The 19,550-nt window shown below is 44.7% G+C and overlaps 1 protein-coding gene across 2 annotated transcripts in view; it reads right to left on the minus strand.

The window, feature by feature from the left end:
• col6a2 (collagen, type VI, alpha 2) overlaps positions 1–15,591 on the minus strand; it is a 49,692-nt gene extending 34,101 nt beyond the window's left edge. The window contains exon 1 of one of the 2 annotated variants that reach the window (XM_060941754.1): positions 15,417–15,589. The gene's annotated coding sequence lies outside the window, so the exon portion shown is untranslated. Of the gene's footprint in view, positions 1–15,416 lie in introns of both variants that reach the window. The other variant, XM_060941755.1, reaches the window with a different exon arrangement.
• Between the last annotated feature and the right edge of the window lie 3,959 nt (positions 15,592–19,550).

The raw sequence follows: 19,550 nt of genomic DNA on the forward strand, positions 1-19,550 counted from the left end.
TTTGGACTGTGGGGGAAACCGGAGCACCCGGAGGAAACCCACGCGGACACGGGGAGAACATGCAAACTCCACACAGAAAGGCCCTCGCCGGCCCCGGGGCTCGAACCCAGGACCTTCTTGCTGTGAGGCGACAGCGCTAACCACTACACCACCGTGCCGCCCCATGACACACATATTTCTGAATATGATCACTACTTCATACATGTGTAACTGCACGTTTCAAATTATCTTAAGAATGTGGATACATAATTCAGTGACAGCCCTTTCACATGGACATCATTTCATGTACAACCCCGATTCCAAAAAAGTTGGGACAAAGTACAAATTGCAAATAAAAATGGAATGCAATAATTTACAAATCTCAAAAACTGATATTGTATTCACAATAGAACATAGACAACATATCAAATGTCGAAAGTGAGACATTTTGAAATTTCATGCCAAATATTGGCTCATTTGAAATTTCATGACAGCAACACATCTCAAAAAAGTTGGGACAGGGGCAATAAGAGGCTGGAAAAGTTAAAGGTACAAAAAAGGAACAGCTGGAGAACCAAACTGCAACTCATTAGGTCAATTGGCAATAGGTCATTAACATGACTGGGTATAAAAAGAGCATCTTGGGGTGGCAGCGGCTCTCAGAAGTAAAGATGGGAAGAGGATCACCAATCCCCCAATTCTGCGCTGACAAATAGTGGAGCAATATCAGAAAGGAGTTCGACAGTGTAAAATTGCAAAGAGTTTGAACATATCATCATCTACAGTGCATAATATCATCAAAAGATTCAGAGAATCTGGAAGAATCTCTGTGTGTAAGGGTCAAGGCCGGAAAACCATACTGGGTGCCCGTGATCTTCGGGCCCTTAGACGGCACTGCATCACATACAGGCATGCTTCTGTATTGGAAATCACAAAATGGGCTCAGGAATATTTCCAGAGAACATTATCTGTGAACACAATTCACCGTGCCATCTGCTGTTGCCAGCTAAAACTCTACAGTTCAAAGAAGAAGCCGTATCTAAACATGATCCAGAAGCGCAGAGGTCTTCTCTGGGCCAAGGCTCATTTAAAATGGACTGTGGCAAAGTGGAAAACTGTTCTGTGGTCAGACAAATCAAAATTTGAAGTTCTTTATGGAAATCAGGGACGCCGTGTCATTTGGACTAAAGAGGAGAAGGACGACCCAAGTTGTTATCAGCGCTCAGTTCAGAAGCCTGCATCTCTGATGGTATGGGGTTGCATTAGTGCGTGTGGCATGGGCAGCTTACACATCTGGGAAGACACCATCAATGCTGAAAGGTATATCCAGGTTCTAGAGCAACATATGCTCCCATCCAGACGACGTCTCTTTCAGGGAAGACCTTGCATTTTCCAACATGACAATGCCAAACCACATACTGCATCAATTACAGCATCATGGCTGTGTAAAAGAAGGGTCCGGGTACTGAACTGGCCAGCCTGCAGTCCAGATCTTTCACCCATAGAAAACATTTGGCGCATCATAAAACGGAAGATATGACAAAAAAGACCTAAGACAGTTGAGGAACTAGAATCCTACATTAGACAATAATGGGTTAACATTCCTATCCCTAAACTTGAGCAACTTGTCTCCTCAGTCCCCAGACATTTACAGACCGTTGTAAAGAGATAAGGGGATGTCTCACAGTGGGAAACATGGCCTTGTCCCAACTTTTTTGAGATGTGTTGTTGTCATGAAATTTAAAAATCACCTAACTTTTCTCTTTAAATGATAAATTTTCTCAGTTTAAACATTTGATATGTCATCTATGTTCTATTCTGAATAAAATATAGAATTTTGAAACTTCCACATCATTGTATTCCATTTTTATTTACAATTTGTACTTTGTCCCAACTTTTTTGGAATCGGGGCTGTATATTCCCTGTACATTTATTTAACTCAGGGCATTTAAATTTGTACAGATTTTACATATACCCTCACTGACCACTTTATGATAATACCTTCTAATTTATATCATTATTCGATCAGCCAATTATGTGGAACCAGTCCAATGCATAAAATCATGCTGTGGCAGTGGGGGCGTGGTCAGGTGTCGGTCTGTGAATGGAGGGCGGAGTCAGGGAAGGTAAGTGGTAGAATCACTACACCTGATGGGAATTAACTTGTGTTTGTGTGTCTTCCCCAGTGACCGCGCCCTATAAGAGGAGAGGGAGAGCAGAGGAAGGGAGCTCTCCCCCAACCAGAATACTTGTGTGTGTGCGAGTGTGCCTGGGAGAGTAAATGTATGACACTGGAAAGCGAAGAATAAAAGAGGTTTTTGAGAACTCAGTTCTGGCCTGCCGTGCTTCTGTGCTCCACCCACCTGGTCTGATTTTACAGTGGTGCCAAAACCCGGGAACAGAGTGCAGAAGGGAACAGCCCCATGAAGTCCTCCCCCTTCAAGGACCTGATCCATGCCCTCGTCACAGCCCAACAGAGCCAGCACCAGGTGCTGATCGCCCTCCGGAAGAAGCAGGAACAATGGTTCGAAGCCCTGGTGCTGGCGCAGCAGGAAGTGCGCCAGGCGTTCCGGCACCTGCACGCCTCGGCGGGGTCCATGATCACCACTGACGCAGACCCTCCCCACCTCACCCTAATGAAGATGAGCCTGCATGATGACCCTGAAGCCTTCCTCGCTCTTTTTGAGCAGGCAGCAGAGGCGTGGGGTTGGCCGGTGGAACAGCGCACAGCACGCCTCCTCCCCCTGCTAACGGGTGAGGGCAGCTGGCCGCGCTACAGCTCCCCGCTGACAGTCGGCTGATCTACGCGGACCTCCGTAGGGCCGTCCTCCAATGTGTGGGTTGCACCCTGGAACAGCAACTGCAGCGTTTGTGTTTGGCCAGCAACTCCGGGACGCCTGCTGGTGGTGGCTGAGGGCCGACAACCGCGACGCCGAGGGAATCGTCGACCTGGTGGCACTGGAACAATTCATAGCCCGACTTTCGGAAGGAACAGCGGAGTGGGTCCAGTGCCATCGCCCGGCGTCGCTGGATCAGGCCATCGAGCTGGTGGAGGACCATACGGCGGCCGTTCCGACGGCAGGACAGCATGTCTCCTCTTCTCCCCTCTCTCTCTCTCTCTGTCTATCTCTCTCTCTCCCCCTCTGCTCCTCATCCTCACCCTATTCCCCCACCGCGGAGGTGGGGGCAGGCTCCACCCCAGCCGGCCCACCGCACCCACGGTGCCCTACTGTTTCCTACTTCCTTATCTGTCTCTTCTCCCCCTCAGGTGAGTGATGTCCGGAACACCGGTGCAGAGGGAGGGCCTGGGCCGGTATGCTGGCGCTGCGGGGAACCAGGGCACCTCCAGCATCAGTGCTCAGCGATGGAGGTGGGTGCGGTAGTCCGGATCCCCGATGCGCCTGGGACCGCCCTCGATCGGGCCGGAGCGTATCGCATACCGGTGAGTATCCAAGGGGATACGTATCAGGCTTTGGTGGACTCCGGCTGTAATCAGACCTCAATCCACCAAAGCCTGGTGCAAGACGAGGCATTGGGGAGAGCACAATTGGTGAAGGTGTTGTGTGTGCACGGGGATGTTCACAACTACCCTTTAGTGTTGGTCCACATTCTATTTCAAGGGAAGAAATTTAGAGTAAAGGCGGCGGTTAATCCTCGCCTTACCCACTCGATAATTTTGGGGACTGATTGGCCGGGATTTAGGGAATTAATGACGCATTTAGTGAAGAGTGGTGCCTGCCATAGTTTAGCGAGGGGAGGTCCCGGAGTGGCATTGGCGGGAGCAGCTGTCACAGAGCTGTCTACGTCATCACTGCGTCAGAGTGAGGAGCAGCCTGCTCCTCCTCCCTCTCTCGGGGATTCCCTTACAGATTTCCCATTAGAGCAGTTGCGAGACGACACTCTGCGGCATGCGTTTGACCAAGTGAGAGTAATCGATGGTCAAACTCTCCAGCTAAATGCCACACCGTCCTTCCCCTATTTTTCCATTATTCCATTTTCCATTCCATTTTCCATTTTTCCATGTATTAAGGATAGATTATACCGAGTGACGCAGGACACTCAGACTAAGGAACCAATAACACAGCTTTTAATCCCAAAGAGCCCCCGGGAATTTATATTCCAGGTGGCTCACTTTAATCCCATGGCTGGACACTTGGGGCAGGATAAGACACTAGCCCAAATTATGGCCCGGTTCTATTGGCCAGGGATTCACGGCAATGTCCGTAGATGGTGTACGGCATGCCACGAATGCCAGTTAGTAAATCCCGTGGCCATTCCAAAAGCGCCTTTGCGCCCTCTGCCATTAATCAAGACCCTGTTTGAAAGAATTGGGATGGATCTCGTTGGGCCATTAGATCGGTTAGCATGAGGATATCGCTTTATTTTAGTTCTGGTGGACTATGCAATGCGATATCCGGAAGCAGTGCCTCTTCGCAATATCTCAGCACGTAGTATTGCAGAAGTGCTCTTCCGCGTCATCTCCCGAGTTGGAATCCCCAAAGAGATTCTGACAGATCAAGGCACTATGTTTGTCACACACACTGCACGAACTGTATGGGTTACTGGGAATTAAACCTATCCACACCAGGGTTTATCACCCACAAACAGATGGCTTAGTCGAACAATTTAATCGCACCCTCAAGAATATAATTAGAAAATTTGTAAGCGAAGACGCAGCCCCTGTTATTCGCAGTGTGAGAGGTCCCGCAAGCCTCCACGGGGTTCTCCCCGTTTGAATTATTATACAGGCGTAAGCCGCATGGCATTCTGGATGTGCTATTTGAAAATTGGGAGGAGGAACCTTCAATCAGTAAAAACGAAATTCAATATGTTATTGACCTGCACGCCAAACTCCACACACTCACGCACCTAACCCAGGAGAATTTGCGCCAGGCCCAAGAACGTCAAGTCTGTCTGTATGACAGGGGGACGCGCCTTAGGGAACTCACACCGGGACATAAAGTATGCATGTTGTTGTCCACGTCGAGCTCCAAATTGATTGCCAGGTGGTAAGGACCTTTTGAGGTCACATGGCGAGCCGGGGACATCGACTATGAGGTGAGGCGAATGGACAAGGGTGGGGCGTTACAGATTTACCACCTCAATCTGCTGAAATGCTGGAATAAGGAGGTCCCCCTGTCATTGGTGTTGGTGGTTCCGGAGAAGGCGGAGCTGGGGCCGGAGGTTCAAAAAGGAAAATTGACATTGCCCACCGCTCCGGTCCCCTGTGGAGACCACCTCTCCCCGACCCAGCTCACGGAGGTCGCCCAGTTGCAGACAGAATTTTTTGAGTGTTCTCGCCCCTGCCCAGCTACACCCACATAGAATACCACATTGAGATGCCCCCGGGGGTAGTAGTACGCAGCCGCCCTTACAGACTGCCCTAACACAAAAAAAAGTGGCTCGGGAAGAACTCGAGGTCATGCTCGAAATGGGCATCGTTGAGGAGTCCCACAGTGACTGGAGCAGCCCGGTGGTCTTGGTTCCCAAGGCCGACAGGTCAGTCCGGTTCTGCGTGGACTATAGAAAAGTCATCGCGGTATCTAAATTTGACGCATACTCAATGCTTCATATTGATGAATTGCTTGATCGACTAGGCACGGCTCATTTTTATTCAACACTGGATTTGACAAAGGGATATTGGCAGATCCCCTTGACTCCTCTATCCTGAGAGAAAATGGCCTTTTCCACACCGTTTGGCTTACACCAGTTCGTCACACTTCCTTTTGGGCTGTTTGGGGTGCCCGCTACATTCCAGCAGCTTATGGACAGGGTCCTCCGCCCCCACGCCACCTACGCGGCCGCCAACTTAGACGATATTATTATTTACAGTAATGACTGGCCACGGCACTTAGAACACCTAAGGGCCGTCCTTAGGTCGCTGAGGTGAGCGGGTCTCACAGCCAACCTGAAGAAGTGTATGATTGGGCGGGTGGAAGTACGGTATCTGGGTTTCCTCTTGGGCAATGGGCAGGTGCGTCCCCAAATTAATAAGACAGCAGCGATTGCGGCCTGCCCGAGGCCCAAGACAAAAAAGGGAGTGAGACAGTTCCTAGGGCTGGCTGGCTACTATCGTAGGTTTATACCTAATTATTCGGACATCACCAGCCCACTGACTGATCTCACTAAAAAGGGAGAACCAGATCTGGTCCAGTGGACAGAGCAATGCCAGCAGGCTTTCTCTGAGATAAACGCTGCACTGTGTGGGGGGGCCACTGTTACACTCCCCTGACTCTTCTCTCCCCTTTATTTTGCAGATGGATGCATCGGACAGAGGGCTGGGGGCTGTTCTGTCCCAGGAGGTGGAGGGGGAGGAACGTCCCATGCTGTACATCAGCTGGAAGCTGTCGGTGCACGAGGGCAGGTATAGCACAATAGAAAAGGAATGGCTCACCATCAAGTGGGTGGTCCTCGTCCTCCGCTACTACCTGCTGGGGCACCCTTTCACCCTCTGTTTGGACCACATGCCCCTGCAGTGGCTCCACCGCATGAAGGATGCCAACGCGTGGATCACCCGTTGGTATCTGGCACTCCAGCCTTTTAAATTCGAGGTGGTCCACAGGCCGGCGGCACAGATGGTCATGGCGGATTTCCTCTCCCGTCGGGGGGAGTCGGCTGCAGGCCGGACAACTCCCCGGCCTGAGTTGGGCGGTGGGGGTATGTGGCAGCGGGGGCGTGGTCAAGCATCAGTCTGTGAATGGAGGGCGGAGTCAGGGAAGATAAGTGGTAGAATCACTGCACCTGATGGGAATTAACTTGTGTTTCTGTGTCTTCCCCAGTGACTGCACCCTATAAGAGGAGAGGGAGAGCGGAGGAAGGGAGCTCTCCCCCAACCAGAACACTTGTGTGTGTGCGTGCATGCCTGGGAGAGTGAATGTATGATGCTGAAAAGCGAAGAATAAAAGAGGTTTTTGAGAACTCAGTTCTGGCCTGCCGTGCTTCTGTGCTCCACCCACCTGGTCTGATTTTACACATGCAGATACAGGTCAGGTATTTGTACATCAAAATAACTTGAGAGTCAAACCTCTATAGTTGACAAAGCATGAGCAGAAATACCTTGTTGGTGAGAGATGTCAGAGGAGGCTCTAGCTGACAGGAAGGAAGCTACAGGAAGTAACTCAAATAACTACTCTTTACAACCATGGTGAGCAGAAAAGTATCTCACACCTCACACATGCTGAAACTTGAAGCAGATAGACTACAATAGCAAAAGACAACACACACCTGTCAGCCAAGAACAAGACTCCGAGGCGACACTGGGCACAAGCTCATGGAACCCAGACAGCTGAAGACTGGAAAAAGACTAGAGACTCACTCATAGTTTGGACACAGGGACAAGACTGCATTATGCTAACCTCAAGACGATAAGTCTGACCTCATTTCTTACAACCTGTTTTGCGAATGTTCACTATTTATGCAAACCAATTCACTACACTGAGAAACATCACCTAAATACTATCTAAAACCAGCAGCCTTAATTATTTTATCCATAATAAATATGCACAAATGTCTAAGTTGTTGCTACAATAGATCAGTTTATAATGGAAGCTTTTACAATGCACCTTTTAGCTGCATTGATTGCTTGATTTGATGTCACAACAACTCACCAAATCACACCTCTTAATCATGTATTCATTCAAACTCTACACTTTTTTTTACATTTGCAGCACACAGTACCATTTTACCACCTGCACAAATGGTCATGAAGATACCCTAAATTCACAATTTGAATTTGAATGCACTTGAATATTAATGGCCCTTATTCATCACAGAAAATAGTGCAGATTTATATACATGGAATATATGAACAAATCTGCAACAAATCCATTCAACTTATGTATGGCATTCAAACAAGCAGAGATTTGAGTGAGGAAGTGATGAATCAGCCTCAGCTGAGCGGAAACAAGCTCCTGCCTGCATTAACCCCCCCCCCCCCCCATTATCTTCAGATATGTCAAATTTACATAAAACATGCCTTAATTTATGCCACAGGAATAAACCAATGAAAAGCAAGCCTTCAGCTGACTGCAGTCACTTACGACACACTTAAACGATCAATACAGTCAAACAATTTGGTGAGTTGTATGTGGTGTTGGTCAGTACAAGGTGTCTGCATTGTAGCCCAACCCAACATTTCTGCCAAGAGTATAGATGTCGTGGTATATTAACAAACCTATCAACTTATCTCAGATGAGAATGTGAGAGTGTGTCTCTCAAGAGCTTTGTGGAAGTAACTGTCAATGGACAGGTCTCCGATCAGCTGTTTGTGTGTTTTAGGAACTACTATAAACTCCCATGTTTTACTGCATACTATGGTGACCTAAAGCCCTAAACAACTGAGAAGTGGCAACATGGAGCTCACCATCTACTTCTGCTAAATTTTACTCATCAGAACATTTTACTAACCCTTGTGATGACTTTCACTTATTTCATAAAAATTCCATCCATCCATCCATTATCCATCACTGCTTATCCTGTGCAGGGTCGTGGGTAAGCTGGAGCCTATCCCAGCTGACTATGGGTGAGAGGCGGCGTACACCCTGGACAAGTTGCAGGGCTGACACACACAACCATTTACACTCACAGCTACAGTCAATTTAGAGCCACTAATTAGCCTAACCTGCATGTATTTGGGGGAAACCGGAGCACCCGGAGAAAACCCACACAGACAGAACATGCAAACTCCACACAGAAATGCCCTTGTTGGCCACAGGGCTTGAACCCAGAACCTTCTTGCTGTGAGGCAACAGAGCTAACCACTATGCCGCCCTATTTCATATAAATACTGTAATAAATCACATCTGGTATCTTTTAGTTTTGATATGAAATTCTGTAATAACCTCCAAAATGTGTGATGATATCCAAAGGTCTTCATCAAGTGGGTTTTTATTGTCATTCCTCTGTATAGCTTGTATACATTGGACTAAAATGTCATTTCTCCAGGACCATGGTGCAACACATAACAGTACGCAAGACTACATAAAGTGCAAATACACAACAGAGTGAGATGACAAAATACAGTGGTGCTTGAAAGTTTGTGAACCCTTTAGAATGTTCTATATTTCTGCATAAATATGACCTAAAACATTATCAGATTTTCACACAAGTCCTAAAAGTAGATAAAGAGAACCCAGTTAAACAAATGAGACAAAAATATAATACTTGGTCATTTATTTATTGAGGAAAATGATCCAATATTACATATCTGTGAGTGGCCAAAGTATGTGAACCTTTGCTTTCAGTATCTGGTGTGACCCCCTTGTGCAGCAATAACTGCAAATTAACATTTCCGGTAACTGTTGATCAGTCCTGCACACCGGCTTGGTGGAATTTTAGCCCATTCCTCTGTACAGAACAGCTTAAACTCTGGGATGTTGGTGTGTTTCCTCACATGAACTGCTCGCTTCAGGTCCTTCCACAAGATTTCGATTGGATTAAGGTCAGGACTTTGACTTGGCCATTCCAGACATTAACTTTATTCTTCTTTAACCTTTCTTTGGTAGAACAACTTGTGTGCTTAGGGTTGTTGTCTTGCTGCATGACCCACCTTCTCTTGAGATTCAGTTCATGGACAGATGGCCTGACATTTTCCTTTAGAATTCGCTGGTATAATTCAGAATTCCTTGTTCCATCAATGATGGCAAGCCGTCCTGGCCCAGATGCAGCAAAACAGGCCCAAACCATGATACTACCACCACCATGTTTCACAGATGGGAGAAGGTTCTGATGCTGGAATGCAGTGTTTTCCTTTCTCCAAACATAACGCTTCTCATTTAAAACAAAAAGTTCTCTTTTGGTCTCATCTGTCCACAAAACATTTTTCCAATAGCCTTCTGGCTTGTCCATGTGACCTTTAGTGAACTGCAGACAAGCAGCAATGTTGTTTTTGGAGAGCAGTGACTTTCTCCTTGCAACCCTGCCATGCACACCATTGTTGTTCAGTGTTCTCCTGATGGTGGACTCATGAGCATTCACATTAGCCAATGTGAGAGAGGCCTTCAGTTGCTTAGAAGTTACCCTGGGGTCCTTTGTGACCTTACCGACTATTACACGCCTTGCTCTTGGAGTGATCTTTGTTGGTTGACCACTCCTGGGGAGGGTAACAGTGGTCTTGAATTTCCTCCATTTGTATACAATCTGTCTGACTGTGGATTGGTGGAGTCCAAACTCTTTAGAGATGGTTTTGTAACATTTTCCAGCCTGATGAGCATCAAGAACACTTTTTCTGAGGTCCTCAGAAATCTCCTTTGTTCGTACTATGATACACTTCCACAAACATGTGTTGTGAAGATCAGACTTTGATAGATCCCTGTTCTTTAAATAAAACAGGGTGCGCACTCACATCTGATTGTCATCCCATTGATTGAAAACACCTGACTCTAATTTCACCTTCAAATTAACTGCTAATCCTAGAGGTTCACATACTTTTGCCACTCACAGATATGTAATATTGGATCATTTTCCTCAAAAAATAAATGACCAAGTATAATATTTTTGTCACATTTGTTTAACTGGGTTCTCTTTATCTACTTTTAGGACTTGTGTGAAAATCTGATGATATCATATTTATGCAGAATTATAGAAAATTCAACAGGGTTCACAAATTTTCAAGCACCACTTTATACCCAGAACCATATAGTCCTTCTCCCCAAAACAGGTCAAAGTTTCATGGTGCTTCTTGTATGTAAATGTCCCTAGTACTCATTTACATGACTAATGAGCTAACAGACATCCATGTCTGCAGATTCTAATTCACATTTACAAATCACATGTTGACACTAAGCTCCATTGGCCATGTTTAAGTCCAAGTTTCCCTTGTTTGCAAGATGCAGTTTTCTTAAATGTTATACTCAAATTTACTGTACATGTGCTCTGACCAGACATGAATTTGGCCATAAATTGTATGACATTTCTGAGTTACTCTTGCAGTATTATAAAAAGATATGACATTTTTTTACACCAACAAATTCTTCAGGATCAAGTGGTTCTTGACATAATATGGATTAGTTATTAAATAGGACTATTTACTGTATTTTTATTCTTTACTATTTACTGTTTGATCTCAAATGCATTAAGAAGTCAAGAAATTGCACTGATTCACTTTTGACAAGGCACACCTGTTAAGTGAAAAGCATTCCAGGTTACTACTTTATGAAGCTGGTTAATCCATCCATCCATTATCTGTAACTGCTTATCCTGTGCAGGGTCGCGGGCAAGCTGGAGCCAATCCCAGCTGACTATGGGTGAGAGGCAGGGTACACTCTGGGCAAATTGCCAGATCATCACAGGGCTGACACACAGAGCCAAACAACCATTCACACTTACGGTCAATTTAGAGCCACCAATTAATCTAACTTGCATGTCTTTGGACTGTGGGGGAAACCAGAGCACCCGGAGGAAACCCACTCAGACACGGGGAGAACATGCAAACTCCACACAGAAAGGCCCCCATCAGACACTGGGATCAAACCCAGAACCTTCTTGCTGTGAGGCGACAGTGCTAACCACTACACCACTGTGCCCACCCAATGCTGGTTAAGATCATGCCAATAGAGTGTAAAGTGTCATCAAGGTAAACAGTGGCTACAAATAATTTTTTTTTAACATTTATGTATGTGTCCCATATAATTGAATATAAAAACCTGTGAATGTGAATGATTAAGTGTGTCCAAACTTTTGACTGTTACACACACACACACACACACACACACACACACACACACACACACACACACACACACACACACCATTTCCAGAAAAGTTGGGATATTTTCCAAAATGCAATAAAAACAAAAATCTGTCATTTGTTAATTCATGTGAACCTTTATTTAACTTAAAAAAGTACAAAGAAAAGATTGTCATTAGGTTTACTGAAAAATTTAATTGTATTTTGTAAATATAAATGAAGTACGAATTTGATGCCTGCAACACACTCAAAAAAGCTGGGACAGAGGCAAAATAAGGCTGAAAAGTTTATAGGATATTCAAGTAGCACCATTTTGGAAGATTCCACAATAAACAGGTTAATTGGTAACAAGATTGGGTATAAAAGGAGCAGCACCAAAGGCTCAGTCTTTGCAAGCAAGGATGGGGCGTGGCTCATTCCTTTGTGCCAAAATTCATGAGAGAATTATTCGTCAATTCAAAAAGAACATTTTTCAACACAAGATTTTAGGTCTTTCAAAATCTACAGGACATAATATTGTGAAAAGATTCAGGGAATTCAGAGACATCTCAGTGGAAACCATTGTTGAATGTGTGGGACCTTCAAGCCCTTGGGCAGCACTGCCTGAGAAACTGTCACGCTAATGTGACAAATATAGCCACATGGGCTTGGGAGTACTTTGGAAAACCGTTGTCACTTGACAGAATCTGCCGGTGCATCCAGAAATGCAACCTGGAACTGTATTATGCAAGGAGGAAGCCATTTATCAATTCTGTGAAGAAACGCTGCTGATTTCTCTGGGCCTGAACTAATCTCAGATGGACTTAAAGAAAGTAGAAACGTATGCTGTGGTCAGATGAGTCCACTTTTCAGCTCATTTCTGGGAAAACCAGACATTGAGTTCTCAGTACCAAAGGTGAACACGACCATCCAGTTTGTTATCAGAGAAAGGTGGAAAAGCCAGCATCTGTGATGGTATGGGGGCATCAGTGCCTGCAGCATGGGTGAGTTGCATGTGTTTGAAGGTACCATTGATATGTTGTAGCATATATTGGGATTTTAGAGAGACATATTCATCAAGGCAATGTCTCTTCCCAGGAAGTCCATGATTATTTGAGCAGAACAATGCCAAGCCTCATTCTGCACGGGCTACTACAGGGTGGTTTTGTAGACACAGTGCATGTGCTTGACTGGCCTGCTGCCAGTCCAGATCTTTCTCCTATTGAGAATGTATGGTGTATCATGAAGAGGAGACTCAGGAAATGGCCACCATGGACTGCTGAGCAGCTGAAGTCTTGTGTCAAGCAAGAATGGCCAAAAATTCCAATTGCACAACTGCAACAATTCGTATCCTCAGATCCCACATGATTAAAAATGTGTTATTAAAAGGAAAGGTGATGTAAAACAATGGTAATAATGCCTCTGTCCTCACTTTTTTTTTGAGTGTATTTTGGAAAATATCCCAACTTTTCAGGAAATGGGTTTAGTGTGTGTGTGTGTGTGTGTGTGTGTGTGTGTGTATTGCTTATTTTACATTCAGGTTTTTCTGTGTACAACTTTCTTGAACCTATAAAAAAATTACTGCCAGATACAGAGAATGCAGTTATACAGTTTGAATCACATAAACCAATAAAACTAGTCTTGTTACAAAACTCCAAATCTGACCTTCAAACCCTAAACTTTGTCATAACCTCCATTGCCAAATGTATAGGATTCATAAAGTGTCTTGTAAAACACTGACATTATTAATGTAACCTATGCAAATATTGCAACCTCCAGCCCACACAGAGGTACCAGAATATTTGGCTGTAGCATGTTTTAGCAGTAGCAATTACAATTTTTGATGCTCTGATATGGCAAAATGAGAGCCACCGAACACAAATAAAATTCACCCAGTGAAATGAAGAGTAAAAGATTACTTCTACTTCAAAAGACTACTTCGTTCAGTGGTTGCTTTTGCTTTGCCCCAGTTTCATCTGTCTGAACTTTGACCTCTGAATTCACAATCCTCTGTCTTGTGAGCTGATAGAAAACAAGTTGGTGGCCATCTTGACTGCTTGATTGCCTGTTGAATATTTCTGGCAAGGAAAATTGGGTGAATTTATTTATGAATATGTTGGATCCTGGCCCTGCCAACCTGCCTGTGTTGGGCCCTCAAGCAAGGCCCTTGACTCTCCCTTAACTGCTCCAGGGACAGTGTATTATGGCTGACCTTTTGTGTTAAATCATTTTGCCAATGTTTCAACATGCAGGTCACTACATACAGGGTATGTAAGGGATCCCTTTACATATAGTGCACTGTTATACCGTAGAAGTACACTGTCTTCATACATACCTTACATACTATAAAACAACACATAATCCAGTACATTTGCTCATTTAGCTGATGATTGGCTTAAAAACCCCGAACAACTTATAGCTGAGCTAAAAGTTGAGGGGCTAAGCAGTACTGAGATTTGAACACACCATCCTCTGGTCAGCAAAGCAAAGCCTTAACCACTCAGCCACTACAAATTGCTTGCCTTGATTTAACTACTTCTACCACTGAATTGACTTGCACTAAAGCCTGTATTGAAGCTAACTGAGGTAACTGTGGTGGGTTTTGAGCTACAGCTCAGAATATGTGTTCGAATCCCACCACTGCCAAACTGCCATGGTCGGGTGCTCAAGCAAAAACCCTTCAGCTCAGTTGTATCCTGCATTAATTGTAAGTTGCTTCTTTGTTTAAAAAGCATCAGTCAAATGAGCAAATGTATTGCATTATGTGTAATTTCATACTGTGTATGATGTTGCACTCTCTTATTGTAAATGTTTTACATATTATATAATTGACTTTATATTAACTTGATATTTATATTTTACGGCATTTTACTGCCAACTGTGCTGCCAGTAAATTACGATACAATTTACAATCTTTTTTTTTTTACAGTGTAAGAACCATCCGTCATTCACTCAAAATTTATACAAATGAAACTCACAGCTTTATGTACAATATTAAAAACATTATTTCTATTTGGTTTAAGAAGGCATAATTTTCGTGGATTTATGGGCTGTATATGAACCCACTGAAGCGTATCAGTGCAGATTGGGCTGAAGCTGTACTTCTCCAGTACTAAACAGAATGGGAATTAAACTAAAACAAATTAAACTATTAAAATGAAAACTATTAAAACTGTATGGTCTGAATCAAACTTTAGGTAGAGAAGGTTAAATCACAATACTTGTGTCAAGGGTGAAGATTAACGACCAAAGAGCCGTGACTTAACCATCTCACTTAGAGAAACTAAAGTTAACACAGTCTTCACACAACTTTACTGATGTACATTATTGCCTATTCATATGAGCAAGGCTGATGGCCCAGCTCAAATCCTCCAAAATCACACAGCATTTCTGGTTTATTAATGGAAACTCTACTTGGTGAATGATGGGAGATGCACTTTCTTTTCATCATTGTGATCTGAGCAAGGGACCAAGTCTTTGCATTTTGCTGTTACAATCCATTGGAGTGCTACAGAGTTTATAAGTACTAGACTAAATGTATATAATGCACAAAAATGAACAATATTGTGTTCTACATTGTCACATGCTCAGAATGTTTAATCTGAATTTTGCAAACTCATAAAGCAATGCTTCATATTTTTTCCCCACATGCACACACAGATGAAGGCTTACAGCAATGCAAAGCGAGTAGTTCTAATGAGAATCTTTTCTCCATCATCCTGCCTGTGAGAAGTCCAAGGAGAATGCAGAGTTTTAAAAAGTTGACACTCACCTCACCTCACCTCACCCAGAGCCGGAACAGAAATCCTTCAGGATATCCGGGAATAATTAGAAGATACAGTCTATCGAGTGTACATTCCGACAAAAAGTGAAGCTGGAAAAGGGCAGGAACTTTTACCAGAATACAAGAGGACTCACTACGTGTGTGTGTGTGTGTGTGTATGTGTGTGTTCATGCATGCCTCCTCCCTGAAACTCCCTCCTTCTTTCTGCACACTTGTGGAGAACCTTGTGCACACATGGGGGAGCTGTGTGTCCACAGAGTTGAACCCTGAGCCCTCTCCCATTTTACATTCCCTACTCTTTTATTATGTGAGGAGTAGAGCTTGAGATGGCGGGACCTGGGCGGGTTAGAAAATAATTTCCTTCATGGTTTTTTTCTTCCCCGACACTTGACCTTACACCCTCACACCTTGAAATGACTGCCATAGCCATGAAATTGCCATTGTGTGCCTGTGCCATTTAACTCTACTGCTGACACACCTCAATTAGGTTTTATTTTCAAACTACAGCAATATTATCCTATCTGTGGAAGCAACAAAGATGTTTGATGCCAAACCATCAAAACCAGCTCATGCTTCATGCTATAGAGCTTCTGATTGTTTAGCTCATGTGAATAGTTGGCATAGATGATGCATACAACACCTACACTATACAGCCAAACGATTTCAGACACCTGACCATCGCATGCATAGGTACTGTAGTTCTACCCTAAATTTTTATGGTGGGTTAAAGTTGGAGAGGAAGAACTTGAGTGTTCTGCACAGATCCTTGACCTCAACTCCATGGATCACCTTTGGAATGAACTGGAATGCTGATTGCACCCCAGGCCTCCTCGCTGACCTCATTAATGCTCTTGTGGATGAATGGGTATAAATCCTCACCAAAAAAAGCTAGTGTGAAATATCCAAATCTAGTATTTGGATATTTCACACTCTACATTGCATAATATCATTATCAACAACCATCATTCATCTATAGCTGATATAACCACATGAGCTCAGGATTACTTTGGCTAACCTTTGTCAAGCGCTACAATAAGGAGTTACATCTACAAATGTCAGTTAAAACTTTGCTGTGCAAAAAGGAAGCCTTATGTTAACTGTGGCCAGAAGCATCATCAACTTCTCTGGGCTTGGAGGCATCTGGGATGGACCATCACACAGTGGAAACATGTACTGTGGTCAGACGAATCAATATTTCAGGTCTTTTTTGGAAGAAATGGACACCATATGCTCTGGACCAAAGACGAAAAGGACCATCCAGACTGTTCTCAGCAACAAGTCCAAAACTCAAGGTCTGCCATGGTATGAGGTTGTGTCAGTGCCCTTGGTGAAGGTAACTTACATTTCTGTAATGGCGGCATTCATGCAGAAAAGTACATTGAGATTTTGGAGCAACATATGTCACCTTTAAGACAACATCTTTTCCAGGAATATTTTAACAAGACAATGAAAAGTCACATTCTGCACACATTACGAAGGCATGGCTGTGGAAGAAGAGGATGCCTGTCCCCTCTATGTGTGGCAATTTTGAAACGAAAAAATATATTCTTGTATATGAGGCAGCTGTGTAGCTATGCAGTTTTAGACAGACGCTGCAGCCAGCTCAGTGTGTTGGGGGTTTGGATTGATCAAATCTAGGATTATGTCTTTGAGTGGGCAGAGGGCAGGGCACTTGTGGAGAATGTGGTGTATGGTCTGATCGGTGGGTCAACATATGCAGGCTGCTGATGGCCACACCACCCAGCGGTGCATGTTGGCATTGAACCAGCCAACTCCTGTGTTTAGCCAGTTCAGGGTGACCCATTCTCTGTGTGGTAGGTCTACACCTGGCGGCAACTTCATGTTAGGAGTGATTGTGAGTTGAGTGGGCCAGGGGTCTGCTGCCAGCCAGTTCTTCATGAGGGAAGGATGTTGAAATTAGAGTCATACAGGGTTGCTGTGTGGTGGGAGAAAGGGTGGTGAGAAGGCAGGCATTGACGACCCAATTGTGAGTTTTGGGTGAGGTCATGTAGAGGGTGGTTGGGGTCATGGAGGGCCTTGTTCATCAGTCTGTAGGTGTGGTGTTCTCTGTGAAGAGCTGCAGGTGTCATGCCAGCTAACACGGGAAGGAGGTCAGTTGGAGTGGGTCACAGACAGTCAGTGATAATTCTCAAAGTTTCATTAAAAGTTGTGTCTAGCTTTCTTGTGTGTACAATCTGGCACCATGCTGGAGCAGCATATTGTGCAGCACTATAGGCCAGGGCAAGGACACCAGTTTGGAGGGTAGACATGCTGGCTCACCATGGTGAACCTGTCAGGTGATGAAGGAGGTTGTTCCTGGATGACACTTTAGTGTGTAGTGATTCAAGGTGTTGTTTAAAAGTCAACTGCCTGTCTAGTTTTACCCCGGTGATATGTTGGAGAGGGGTTATAGGGCAATGGTGACCCATTGAGATTGACCGTGAACTAGCTGTTGTGGTGGTTTTTGCCACACTCAGCTTCACTCTCCAAGTCTTAAGACACATTGCTATTAATGCCATATCTGTTGTCAATACTACATCTTCAACTTTCAACCAGATTCTGTCTGAGTGAAGAAGAATGATGTCATCTGCACAGCCATATTACCATAATGTTGTGCATGGCAGGTCACTGAGATACAAGCTGAAAAAGCATGAAAAGCATGGGGACCAGTACTGAGCCTTGGGGAACTGTTTCTGAGGCATTGTGGCTGACTGGACTGTGGCTCACTTGCCTTCAAAATGAAGCTGCATTTGGCAAGGATGTTGAAGATGAACCGCACTAGATGGCAATCAGGGATGGTCCAGAGGAGCTTCAGGATCAGGCCCTGGTACCACACAGTATCATAGGCTGCAGTAAGGTCCACCAGGATAGAACTTGCTTTGTGGCCTTTTTCAAAGCTGGCTTCTACAGTATGTCATTTGAAAGTTTTAAAATCCTATGTACAGTGCTGCATCCGTGGCGGAAGCCTGCTTGTTCATCAGGAAGTTGGGGGTTGACTATAGGTTCCAGCTGAGGCAGGAGGAGTCATTCAAAAAGCTTGAAGAGGACACAGAGAAGTGGTGATGGGATGGTAGTTCTTTGGGTTGTTTGTGGACATTTTTGGTTTTGGCAGGGCAATGATAGTTGCCTTCTGCCAGATCTTGGGTATAGACTGGTGGAGGAGGCATGAGGAGTAAACCACTTGAAGCCAGTCCAGGCATTTTGGGCTGCAGTGGAGCAAGAACTCTGGAGGAATGTTGTTGTCAGGCCCTTGGGCCTTTTCACTCTTCAGTTGACTCATAGCAGAAGACAGATTTTCAGATGTGAAGGGTGCTGAGAGAAGGCCATCAGCTCCTGGGGCTTGCATTAATTTGATTGTTTCTTACTTGATGGAGTGGGTGTGGTCCTTGTTTGCATCCTTGAATTGACTATTTGCAAGTTGCTGCTCAGTGATTGAGTTGGCTGTCACAGGGCATTGGGTTGGTCTGGAGCTTCTGCCAGTAAGGCGGTTGAAAGTCTTCCAGGCCTGCCTGCTGGAACATGTGAAGTCAATTCCTTGAACTGTCTCCTCTCATCTCTTTCTATGCTTTTTGTCTAAACAATCTGTTAAATGTGATGCCTCGGTGGCTGCCTCTGCACCAGGTTCTGCATGCAGGAAATTGTCATAGTGTGTGTTGTACTCCTCGTCCCAAGTGGAGATATAATGATGATGAAAACCATGTGGGCTGGCACTCTTTGCTGCCCTGATGAGAGGGTTTGCAGAGAGCTGAGTAGGCATAGTCCAGGTTGGAAGAAGATGGGGTGGGAATACTGTCTATGCCTGAGTCCACCAAGCTTGTGAACTGGTCCCATGTAGCCTTGTGGAAATTCTACCTCTTCACTGGTTTGGTTGGGACCAGTTCTACTGGGCTGTCTGGGATGATTGTCGACAGTCTGTGTTGTGATCTTGGAAAAAGGTCCAGGATGATAATGAAAAATATGACAACAATCACCCCTGCTGTTGCACAACTTAAGACCTGTTTGCAGGAAAGATGGGACAAAATAACAAAATGCATCATCACTTAGTATCTTCAGTCCCTAAATGTCTTTTAAGCTTTGTGAGAAGGAATGGCAACATTACAAACTGGACCTGTAGTTGTCATC

Source organism: Neoarius graeffei, chromosome 15, assembly GCF_027579695.1.
Source record: "Neoarius graeffei isolate fNeoGra1 chromosome 15, fNeoGra1.pri, whole genome shotgun sequence".
Taxonomy (NCBI): domain Eukaryota; kingdom Metazoa; phylum Chordata; class Actinopteri; order Siluriformes; family Ariidae; genus Neoarius; species Neoarius graeffei.